This window comes from Hibiscus syriacus, unplaced genomic scaffold (assembly GCF_006381635.1).
Source record: "Hibiscus syriacus cultivar Baekdansim isolate YM2019G1 unplaced genomic scaffold, ASM638163v2 tig00003041_pilon, whole genome shotgun sequence".
In the NCBI taxonomy this organism is placed as follows: Eukaryota; Viridiplantae; Streptophyta; class Magnoliopsida; order Malvales; family Malvaceae; genus Hibiscus; species Hibiscus syriacus.
In genome coordinates, this window is record NW_024061960.1 from 8,911,808 (window position 1) to 8,924,767 (window position 12,960).

General features: G+C 31.2%; 1 pseudogene; it reads right to left on the reverse strand.

Annotated features, from left to right (window-relative positions):
- Positions 1 to 8,073: 8,073 nt before the first annotated feature.
- LOC120171799 lies at positions 8,074 to 10,104 on the reverse strand (annotated as a pseudogene).
- Positions 10,105 to 12,960: the final 2,856 nt, after the last annotated feature.

A 12,960-nucleotide genomic window follows, 5' to 3' on the forward strand; every position in this document is an offset into this window, starting at 1 on the left:
CTACTAATAAATTAAATAGGAATGGTTGTGAAAAACTTCTTAATATGCAATACTAATTACAATTCATAATATTATTTAACTTAAAAATAAATGTTGCGATAAATGAATATTTACAAATGTGTCCTTCCACCTTAACAGTTTTTTTTTGTTCACATTTTAATCAAGTCTTATTCTTTCCAAAATAAACAGGGTTAACTGAGTCAGCCTGACTCGTCAATTGACTCGTCCAAGACGAGGACGGCGTCAGCATCCCACCATGTATCGACGTCGGAATCCGTTACGTTCCTTAACGACGAATTCGCCTTCCTCATATCACCCACAGTTAACTTCCCCGTAACGTCATCCCTGATGTAAACCTTCTCGACGCCGTCAGCATTGACCGCTGAGATTCTCTCCATTGGTTTTTCCGGACTCCATTCTGCGAGAATCGTCGGTTGCCGGCAATGGAGGCGCGTGTCCCACGCACTGAAAGCAACTCGTCCAGTTGACGAATCGGCGCCGGCGGATACGACAACTGTAGAAGACGACGACGAAACCGCCTGAAAGTTGCTCTTCCCCCCGAAAATCGACCCGATTATCGTTTCCCTGTTAACGTCGTAAACATTAAAAACGTCGTCGCTTTCATCGAGGTCCAAACCGAACCCTAATCCGAGATTTTCCCAGAGCTTCACCACACTTTTACCGCTGGTTAGCTCCTCAGCCCAAGAAAACAGTTCGCCGATGCTGTTCCTCCTTTCGAAGCGTGAAACCACCGTTCCGCCACTGATCGTCGATGAAATGACCCGACCCTCTAACCGGAAAATCCTCATCGACTCGTCGCCAGTTTTGAGAAGTGGAGGGCTCATCGTATTCTCCTTCGTCGTCAGATGATGAACAAGAGGAACTGTCCGTGTCAGTATCGAAATCCGTGCCGTAAAGTAGAGGTTGGGTTGGTAAAGAGTGGTTCCGTCGGAATCTGATGATCAAAATCTTGAGTCTATTGATTATGGTAGATAAAGAGGCTAGTAGGGCAAGAATCAAAGCTCCCCATTTCCAAAAATTAAAAGCTTGATAGAGCTTTTGAATCCCAGAAAGGGCGTAAACTTGGGAAAGAAAAGATTGGTTGTTTTAGAGAGCTTATGCCAGCCTCAAAATCGCTTATTCTGTTGATAACTGAAATTTCCATGGTGAATATGGTCTGTATCCAGACACTGCCTTGAGTTCGATCCCAATCTAAAAGAACAAAAATCAATGGATTTTTGTTTTCAAAAAAAAAAATCAGAGATGTTGAACTCTTAAAAAATGGGTAGCGAAAGATTTGGAGAGTGGAAGAAAAGATGAAGAGAAATTGAAGAGGGGGAGGTTTGTGAAGAAGGTTATCCTGGGATTTAAAGGCAGAATAAATGAGAATAAAGAGTTTTAAAAAATAAAAACAATTTGCTGGTGCTGAGATGGCAGATAACAATTGGTTTTGGTGTAGAACAATTTGGGAACACGTCAGATTCAGATGGGATAGATGAGTCAGCACGCAGAGGTCAAACATAGTTGTTTTATTTGAATATATATTTATATATATATATATATATATCATAATAATCCTAATCAATAAAAAGTATTCATTTTTCATGATTAAAATAAAGATATTAATTTAGACAAAAATTAATTGAAGGACCAAATTAGGAGAATTATTAAATTCATGGAGATTAATTTAGAGAAAAACAATTGAAGGACTAAATTAGGAGAAGTATTAAATTTGTGGATTAAATGTTAGTTTTTTCATTTTAAAAAATTATGGTTGTCCTCAAATTGTTTTGTCTGTTAGAGTAGGCATGAAGTAAGAATTAAATATTGACACTGATCGAAATATTAGATTATTTAAGAAAAATAAAAAAATTTATTAGGTATTTAAACTCGAAATTCAACGTTAACCAACCGACTTTAGTGATTAAATGATTGTTGTTATCCTTGAAGTCCCGAGTTCAAGCACTTATGTAGGGTATGAACGTTTATTGTCAAATAGTTAAAAGTTTTTATATATATATTACCTTGTATTCACCCTAAATTAAAAAAAAATTAGAACTCAAAAGATAACTTCTAATTTATCTAATATTTAAATTTACAATGACTTAAATTGTAATTAGATCAAAAAATTGAAAACACAGACTTATCATTTTTTAATTCAACTCCTGCTTGATTAAATGTTTAATAAATTTTTATATTTTTAAATTTAAATATTTATTTTTACATGAATTAAATTATTAAATTAAAATTTATCGAATATATAAATTTTAGCACAGCCCGGTCTCTTGAGCCATGAGGGAGCTCCGTCCCTGTGTTGGAGGCTCTGAGCTGTGGTTTGTGGCGGTGAGCGAGTGATATCAGTGCGGACAGAGAAGTACAAAAATAAAGGGAAGAATTTGTGGCGGACAGATAAAGGGAATTATGCCAAACTTAAATGTTGACGTAGGACAGCTTATTCGCTTTAACAACTATATTTTGGAAAAGTTATACATATATAAAAAAAACTATATTTTGGAAAAGTATTCCAACCTCTAAAGTTTAATAAAATATTCCCCTCTTTAAAATGTTTTTGGTGGTTAAAAATATGTTTTTAAAAAAAAACATATATTCGAACAGTATAATCTATACGTGTTTGTAAATTCTAGATTAAAAAAAGTTTAATTTTCTATTAAAAAATATATTTTTAAACATTGATATTAATATTTTTAAATATTGATATTTTATTAATTAATCCATTAATTTAAATTAAATCTACAAATATCTATTATAAAGATAATCATTTTAATCTAGTTTGTTCTAATCATAATATTAATATTTGAATATTTAACTTTATTTAAATTTTTTATTATTTCATCTTATTGGATCAATTCATTGTTCATACCCCATACATACATACATATATATATATATATATATATATATTTCACCTTATTCCATTAGTTCATTTGTTCATACCTCTATATATGTAAAGTATTTAGTTTTATTAGAAAATAGGAAAGATTCAAAGTTACAATGAATGTCGTGAATTAAACACACAATTATGATATTTTTATAATCATTAATACAGTAAACTAGCCCTTTAAAATTGCACAAGTACCATAAAATGAAAATGTTAAAAATTCATCCAAAAAAATTAAGACAAAATATATATACCAATATATTTGATTGTATCGAAAAACGAACCATAACAAGGGATTACATTATTGAAAGACCACCGACAATCGTAAATCATAGTCGAACATTGTGAGAAAACTATCTCCAAAAACAAACATCATATCTAAATACAATCCGATGGTCCAAAGTATGACATATCAACATTATAACAAATAAGTAACATCTTGATCAGTCGATGCGACATCAAATTCAATCCTAAAAAATTTAAACGATGAGAACAACTAAATAATCGATAAAAAAAAGGCCAAAAACATGTCATAAAGACAATATATTCATATTTAAATATTATGTGTGAGTTTTTAATATGAGTTTATTACATATTAAATTATATTATGGGTAATTTAAGTTTAGTTAAAAAATAAATAAATATTATCTTATAATCACCTCAAACTATTCAAAAATTATTAAAATATCAATTTTAATATAATTATATGAATGTATGAATTGTAATAATAATTCTCTTTATATAATATACTAGTCGATTATGGTTATAATCATTCAAATATTTTAATCGTAATTGTAATTCTAACTATAATATTTTTTTAATTATCCATTAAAATAATAAGTGATTAAATATAAATACTTTTGAAATTAATAACTGTAAGTTTAGTTTCAATAAAATAGATAATTATATATTTTTTTCCGTCTTCTCTTATGTACAATTTTATAATCTTTATACAAATATTTACTAGTGATTGATCTAAAAGAATGAAATATTAACTTTTTTAAATAATATTGTTGATTTCAATTTTAATATTACGAATGAACAAACAAGAACGAATACTAATGATTATAAAAGTTTTTCTATACAAATACATTTTATATTCAATTATACCTTATTATTGAGTTTGATTTGTTTTGTATTCTTATATGCTTTTCAATTAATTTTATTTCCATTAAAACCTTTTAAATTTTTAATTAGTGGTAATTAATTTATTCTAAATAAAATAATTTAATGATCCGAAGATTAATATATAAATAAATTGAATATAACTTAAAATATTTAATTTTACTTGAAGTCAAATAAAACATATTAGAACTGATTTTATATGATACTATATTATACTTTTAAAATTTAATTACTTTTATTTAAAATAAAGAAATAAATAGAAAATAAACAGTAGTAATTCATTTAAAAATATTAAGTTGTAAAAAGTAAATTAAAAGTAATGTATTAGTTTAAAATGGGTTAATCCAATTAATTGAGCTAAAAATCCCATAAACTCATAACCTACTGCAATTCTCTATTAGAAGAAAAAAAAAACACACTACTCAATTTGGTCGGTCCTTAAGTGGCTCAATGATTTGCTTTTGGTGGGCGGTCCCCGCCTCGCACCACCCCTAGGTGGTGGACGGAGTGACGGTTAGTCGGCGGTGGACGGAAGTCAAGGCTCGTATAAAGTATAAACTACGATGAACAGGCGGCCACATCCGAGTTTTGAGATGGGTCCAAGTCCAAGAAACTTTTGTTTGTATTTGCGGTTTTTCTGTAATTTTCGTTGGTTTTGTTTGTTTGTATAGATGAATTTGGAGTGACAGTATTTTAATTTAGTAGCTAATGTAATATGAAGATTTTAATTTTGTATAATTTTATACATTATTTTAATTTAATTCCATTGTATATATAATTTTATTAATAAAATTATTAAAATACATGATTACTTGATAAATTACAAATAATATTATTTTATTTGGGTCATTTATTGGGAATTTATGAAAGAAATGGTATAGGTTTTTTAACAAATTGATCAAGATCATTTTACAATATATATCCGAGAATGATCCGAATTGATACATAACCCGGTGGGCACAAAAGGTAACAGTCGAAAAATTGTCAACTGTTGCCATCAAAGACAATTTGCAGTTTTTAGCATGTTTGGATTAATCTTTTCCATCTATAAAGTTCTATATCCCACCTCTTCAACTATCAAACAACCAAACCCCACATTACTTCTTCATTGATCATCCTTATTACAAGGGTCGTCGTGCACCTAATGGCAGGAAAATTGATTGGATCATGCATGAATATAGACTCCAAACTTTTAAACTAGGATCGCCCCAGGCAAGTTTTAATTTTTCACCTCTTTGATGCACAATGAAGATGTTTAGTGATATATGAGTTTATTCCGATGGCTGGAAAAAGGATGGGTGGTGTGCCGGGCATTTAGAAAGCCGAGTCCTAATCAAAGGTAAGGCTTTGAAGCATGGGACGATCATACTTCTATTTCGGATCATATAGTAATCTCATCTTCATCTTCTTCACTCGAATCAAGGATCAAGTTTTTATGAATCCTCTGGTTCCCACTTCCCATAACCACAATGTTTTGGATAGCCAACAAGTCATTGAACCACCGCTAGTGGATAGTCCCCCCATTGGCCATTACTGTCTTACCAAGTTTAGCAGAAAAACAAGTTTTCCGATGCGACGAAGAAAAGAGCAATAGTAATAGCAGTCAAATACAAATAATCAACTGGAATAACTTTGACAACTTGCTTAACTCTCAGCTGACTGATACAACATCTCGTCCATATCAAAGTACTGCGGCACTAATATCCCAAAACGATGAATTAGAAGTTCAAGTAAAAAACCATCTGCTGGGTTGCTTCCATGAATCATAGCGAAGGAGACACAAAGTTCATCAACTGATTTTATGCTAGTCTGCTGATTCAGAAAGCTAAAATTCTTGTCTCAACTTAATATTATATATATTGGAATTAAATTCAAGCTTCACCCATGTTTCCCACAACGAGTAATGACAACAGTCGGCAATGCTTCGACTGCTTCCTTTCGTTTAAGTGGGATTTCGTATCGACTCGGATCATTCTTGGACATTTATTGTAAACGGTCTCAATCAATTTATTATTTTTGAAATTTCAATGGAAAAAATGAAAACACTCAAATATTAGTGACCATATGCATAATTTATCCTTTTTAGTTTTATAAATTCATTGTGCCACTTGCACAATAATCCGTTAAAAATCTAACGGTAGAACCCTCAATGACCACGTCCTAATTAAATAAAAGCGAAAGTGATCAAATATTATTATTTTTAATTTAATAATGATAAATATATAAAACTTAAAGGAAAGTGATTAATCTCATAGTTTACCCTTTAAAAAAGGTCAAGTTTGGACAATGAATATTACTTATCCCAATTCAGTTTGCCATTTCGTTTGAACTTTTTTTCCGAAGAGGTTCCATTTGGGTTTAAGATTTTGCAAATGAGCCGAGTCCTCAAACGATGGATTCCACAGTTTAGTTGTTTGCAGATCAACACAAAGATGTTGGCTGAGCCAAGTTCAACAACTGTTAAAATTTCATGGAAGGAAAGACACTATTTATAATACAACATAATTATGCCTTTCACATACTTGGATTCCATGAATTTTAGATTCATAATTACAAACTCGGATATTTCTGGACATATCGGCCCATAAGGTACCCTGTTCAATAAACAAACCAAATATATTCTCTAGTGATCAGCAACAATAGCAGTCTCAACTCGATTATGAGGGTTAGGGTTAATCGTGATATATGTTTTATTTTTATATATACAAATAGAAACAGTTAGTTTTATTAGAAAAAGGGAAAATTATAATTATAATTTCACAATTATAAGAGTAAACTAAATATTTAATTAGGACATTTTCTATAACTATAGACACAAAAAACTAGCCACTTGAGTTGAGATCATACTAGAAAAATGTTAAAAACCCATAAAAAAAAACTCGAACAAAATATAGATACAATACATTGATAAAGAACCTTAACAGGAGATCAAACAACTGAAAGATCATTGACAATCGTAAATTAGAGTGGAGCGTCGTGAGAAAACTATCTCCAAACACTTATTGTGTATCTAAATCCAATCTGAGAGTCTAAAGCGGAAAAAATCAGCAGGATAACAAATAATCTTCATCTCGATCAGTCGAGATGATGTCAAATCCAACACTAAGAAGATTAAACAAATAGAACAACCAAACGACCGATAGAGAAGATAAAAAAGTTGCTATAAAAACAGGGGGAAAACGTGTCATGAAGACATAATTCTTAGAAGGCATAATGTCAAAATTAGCCTCCAACGTTTACTAAAATGATCATTTTGCCCCATATTTTTTTTTGGAGATTTTGGCCCCCCGACGTTTCATTTTAGGGCAAAAAGGCCCCTAACATTTGACAGAATAATCAATTTGTCTCTTTTTTCTGAATCGTTTTAGCCCTCGATGTATCATTTTAGGTTAAAAATACTCCTATTTTGGAGCGTTAATCATGTGTTTATTAATGATTTTCATCTATAGAGGGAGCTTTTTGTCCCAAAATGAAACATTAAGGCTAAAATTCTCATAAAAAAGAAAAGAAAAAAAGAACAACGGCCAAAATGACCATTTTGATAAATGTTGGGGGTTAATGTTATTTTTATTAATTATTGATAATCATATTTGTGTTATATATTATGGTTTGTAAAAAGTATTTAAGATTGTCACTTGGGATGAAGTGATCGTCGCTTCTTCCTTAAGACTGAACTTTAAATCCTCTTAAAACCATTTTTTAGTTTGTTATAGAATTTATTCTAATTAATCTAATACATATAATTATATAAAATTAATTTTAAAATATCTTTATTAACATGTCATCATACCACGTCAATATGTGTCACTATCATGTCAATGTGAAATGCCGTGCAGGTACAATATTATGGTAAGTATTGCATCAGGCACAATATTTCATTTAATTTGTTATAGCTACAATCAAAGAAGAGTTATGGTAAAGACAAACACTCTTTTGCTATACAAGTGCATGAAACAAAATTCTTTTGAGACTTTTAACTTTCTTTGCTCATAAATGTACATTTTGCACTATGCATTTAAAATAAATATTAAATTTGGAGTCAAAAGGGATTTTTTTTTTCTGGCTTTAGAAAATAAATACAAAAATGAATAAAGAATAATTATCCAATTATGTGAATAATATTATTCATGGAACTGCATAACTTTAGGCGCAAACTTCAACAACCTGTACAAAGCATCGGGCGAGAACTTTCTGGCGAACAAGTGACACACATTTGTTGTGTTCCCATTGTACTCACATTGGCTTTGGCTCCTCAATCTCTCCAAAAACTCAACTGTCACATTTGTCCTTATGAACTTGGCTGGATGAGGCCCTCCTTTGGACCAATCAACCCACGTTAATGTTCTGTTGGAATTCTTGTTCCCATTTTTCATGGTAATAAACGTCGGCAGATAATGTTCATCGGCATAGCAAGCGCCCCTGCAATACTTTTGGAACACCGGGAAATATACCTGGTCCGAAACAACTTTGAGTGCCAGCTCTCGGTCCATCTCGAACCATTGAGCTCCTTTCCTCCATTGATGCAGCGTGACCTGAGGTCTCATTTTCCGATTGTAACGACCTCGGCCGACGGGGCCTGGTAAATCATACGATTCCACGAAACTCTGGGAGGAGTTGATGAGGTAAGAGTAGGCGGTGGAGAAGTTAAAGAGCGGAATACACGCTTCCGATAGAAGAACGAATCGTTGGTTCGAGAAATCGAGCAGTGCATTGGCTAGAAGCCGGCGCTCAGCTTCGATCATGTTCACATTGCCCCATTCAACTTCCTGCATGATGATCAGGTAATCGTTAAAACTTAAAACCAGGACATAACTGTAGGCAGATGGGCTTGAAAATGAAAGTGGCAAGACAAAAGTGGAACCGGATTTGGTTGTCCCGTACTGCTTGTAATACAGTGCATCTACCTTTCAATGTCGTATTTATTACATATGCACATAGTCCTTTAAATGGTCGTGAGCCATCAAATTTAGGGGATCAATGAATCTCGTCTCTTTATGTTGATTAAAGTCAACAAAGTTTAAAGCCTTTTTGGATTAAATTAAGACATAGTGAATCTGTTTAGGACAAAGAGAGAGAATAAGAATTCATTCCCGGCCAAAAGGATTTCATATTTGTTTCCTCAAACGTTCTTTTATATTTGTTAAAAAAATCTAACAAATATAATATAGCAGAGGCTCATATGATTACCGGTGAAAAAGAATTACTTATAGAAACAAATACTATTTATGATACGATCTTTATTATTATAATGTTAATGGAATGATAGCAATAAACAAATATTTTCTATAATATTCTCTTAGGGTAGGATTCATTATGAAACTTACCAAGCTTGAATGGAATTGCAGACATGAATGTATCATATGTTTGACATAAATGAATAAAAATAAATAACTACAAGGAAATGAAAAAAGAAAATTAAAAATCTGACCTTGCTGGGAATTCTTCTGCCATGAAATACCGACCCCTCAGGCTCCGATAGATTAAAAGATGGATCCGAGTGCACATAGATAGAATACAGCCCTTGATGTCCTTTGAAGAATTTCTCCCACAACGGAGCCAATGTAACAGGCCCTTTCGTCAAGAACATGAAAGCCACCTTAGGAACTCGATCGAACGGATATTGCCCGATCCGAGGAGACATCGAAGCCCTCCATAGAAGCTCTTTATCATCCATGTCGTGCATCGCATTCGGCGGCACGAGGAATTTCGTTAACCCCGACACGCGAGGTTTCGTTAATCGGGGAAGGCGACGTCGCCGGTCTCGAAGTCGAAGGCAATTGCGTGATGTGAAGAGCAAAAGAATAGTTTTTGAGTTGAAAACTGAGAATGACTCCGAGAGAGAGACCACAGCCGAATAACAAGAAACAAGAGAGGATATTGAAGAAATGCATTTGCGCATTGAAGAGCTTCCAGAATGAGATTACTTGATTACTGCTGTTTTCACCCTTCATTTTTGCTTGAAAAAAAAAATAACAACAGGGTGTTTATTTCAGAATGAAACTCGGCTATATATGTGTGTGTGAAGAAACTCGAAGAAAGACTTGTTATGGAGAAAAGGGATTTTTCAGCTGTCACTCCAAAAACAGTTCTTTTCTTTGATGGCAAGAGATGCCAAATGCCAAAAAGGAAATTCCAGGAGAGATCAGAGAAATAAAAACGCAGAAAGAGAATAGTGAAATAATATTGAGAGAGGCTCAGCTGGGTGGGATTTATGTCTAAATGGGGAGGCTTGACCGGCTGGCAGCCAGTCTAGACCATTGGAAAAATGCGATGGCAAAGTCGCATATAAAATACAAGTCAAAACTGCCATTTAATTAATTAAATTCAACGTTAAGGAGAAGCTTTTACTCTAGCTTAAGTAATTAGAGATGAAACCGCTTCAGTTTTTGTTACGTTTGCTGTTTCTAATTACGCGCTTATGGGGAATCAGTGATTAAACCTTTTCTACGTGCCGGATAATGCATGGCTGCCAGCATTTCAAAAGTCCCATGTGCTTTCTTCTTCCTTTTCTTTCCCGTAAATTATAAATGTTCTCGTCTATTTATTTAACGATTTAAATAAATATAATATAATTGTAATAATATAAAATAATAAAATCTTGAATGTATTCGGCCAATGAATAAAATTTTGGCCTGTATTTCCAAGCAATTGAAGTGGGTTAATTTGCGTGTTGGACTTGACCAACAACCCCAAGCGTCAAAACGATAATTGCATTGATGGCTCATCGGTCAAATTTCGTCTTGGAATTTTAGTCTTTTGGTTTTTCTGTTTTGGCGGAGAGAAGACCCATACACAACCAAGCGCGTTTCGTGTCTTGTTTAGACTAAATCCTGATATGACCCCTGGAGTTTATCAGTCTTTTCAGTTTGATACCTATTTTTTTTCACTTTATTGTATCATCAAAAAGAATATATAAAAAACTTATTTCATCTTTATCAAAATTTTAGTATCAAATTTCCTTTATATAATCAAGTTACCTCAATGGTTAAAGGGATGATTTTTATCTTTAAATGTTTCAAGTTCGAGCATCAACGACTGCAAGAATGTTTCAAGTTATCTAAATAATTAAAGTGATTGTTATTATTTTTAGAAGTCTCAAGTTCGAACACGAAATTATAATGATATTTGAGTTTTTATTGTCAAATGATTGAGAAATGGAGCAGACTATGATGTTAATTGTGATGTACCCTATATTGTAATCGGCCTATATTGATAAGAAAAATTGGCAACCTTGAAGAAGTGACACGATCACATGATATTATTGTGCACCACTAAGGTTTCAGTTGTGTGTTGAATGTCGGTCATGTTTTAATTAATTACGTTAAAGAAAGTGATATCTGCAGCTCTTATACATTTTAAAAGATATATTTAAATTATTTAATTTAAAATTTAAGTTTTTAATATTACCGATAAAAGGTATTTAGAGAAAATAAATTATGTTTTAAATGTGATGTTCTAACTAATATTTATTTTTTAATTAAAATAAAAGTATTTTTTATTAATGATAAATAAATTTATAACGATTATAGTATTTTATGAAAATAAATAAAATTCAAAATAATTTTTATTTTAAAAATTGATATAATGAGATAAAAAGGTTTTAAACTTATAAATAATTTATTAAACATATAATTATATATTAAACAAAATTATAAAATAAACACATTATAAAATAACAAAATGAGGATTAAAATTATAATTTTAGTTCCAAAAGTACTTTCAAATACAAATTTGATATTTTTAACTTTCACGTTTTGATTGAAAATTATTTTTTTAAATATACTCTTTCAACAAAAATAAAATTTCTTTAACATTGAATTAATCATTGTTATTTCATCTATTAACTGACTAATTTAGATTAGATATTAGAGAGTCGAGGGTGATTCTCCAAATTCAATTTGCTTCATTCGTAAACGTCAGGGTTCGAACCACTGACATTGCTTAAAAAATCTAGTACCTCATCCAACTAAACCAACTAATTGTTAGTACATTGAATCTATCTTTAAAGATACTTTTGACTTCAAAACATAATTTCTATAAATAATATTAAATAGTACCCTAAGATCCAACAAAAACAACTTGATTAGGACATGAAAAAAAAATATAATATAAATTTTTTTATATATAAAATAGATAGAAAAAGAAACGGGAATAAGAGATGCCGAAAGAAAAAGAGCGAAAACTACGTTTAATATTCCTCCCAAAAGGATGTAATTACCGATTAAGATATGAGTTCCACATTTTTAATAAATATCCTATCACTGAAAAGAAAATGGAAAGGGATGTATGAAATATTTCATTACTATAATACGCACTCAAACATATATATTACTATTCGATTTAATTTAATTTAGTTAATATAATTGCTTCTTTTAATAATTTAGGTCGATTATAAGATAATATATGTTCTGAATCATTTTTAACTATTACTAATGTACACACTCTGTAAACCAAACTGTTCGAATCTAATATTATCAAGCATATTTAAATAATCGATGCCTTTTCATTTAAGGATAGAAAAGACTTAATTGTAAATGTATTGTATTAAATATATAAGTTTAATTTTATTGATATGCACGAACCCAATAATTTTGGTGGTAAATGAATTATTGTTATTCCTTTAGGTTATGTGTTCGAGCACCAAGAATGTTGGAGGTGTGAGCGTTCAATGTTAAATGGTTAAGAGTTATCTTTGAACATATATAATCTTGTACTTACCCATGTTTAATAAAAAAACTTGATTAATATAATTATCGGTTTAATATATAAGAATACGTGATATTTGTTGAAATGACCTTTAATTTCGACGATTTTGATAGTTCTGAAAATACATGTAAATTTATGTTTTGTTGGAAAACTCAATTTACTTTTTTTAAATAAGACTTTGAATCGTCACCGATTATTTAAGGATAGATATGATTAAAAACCTATAAAAT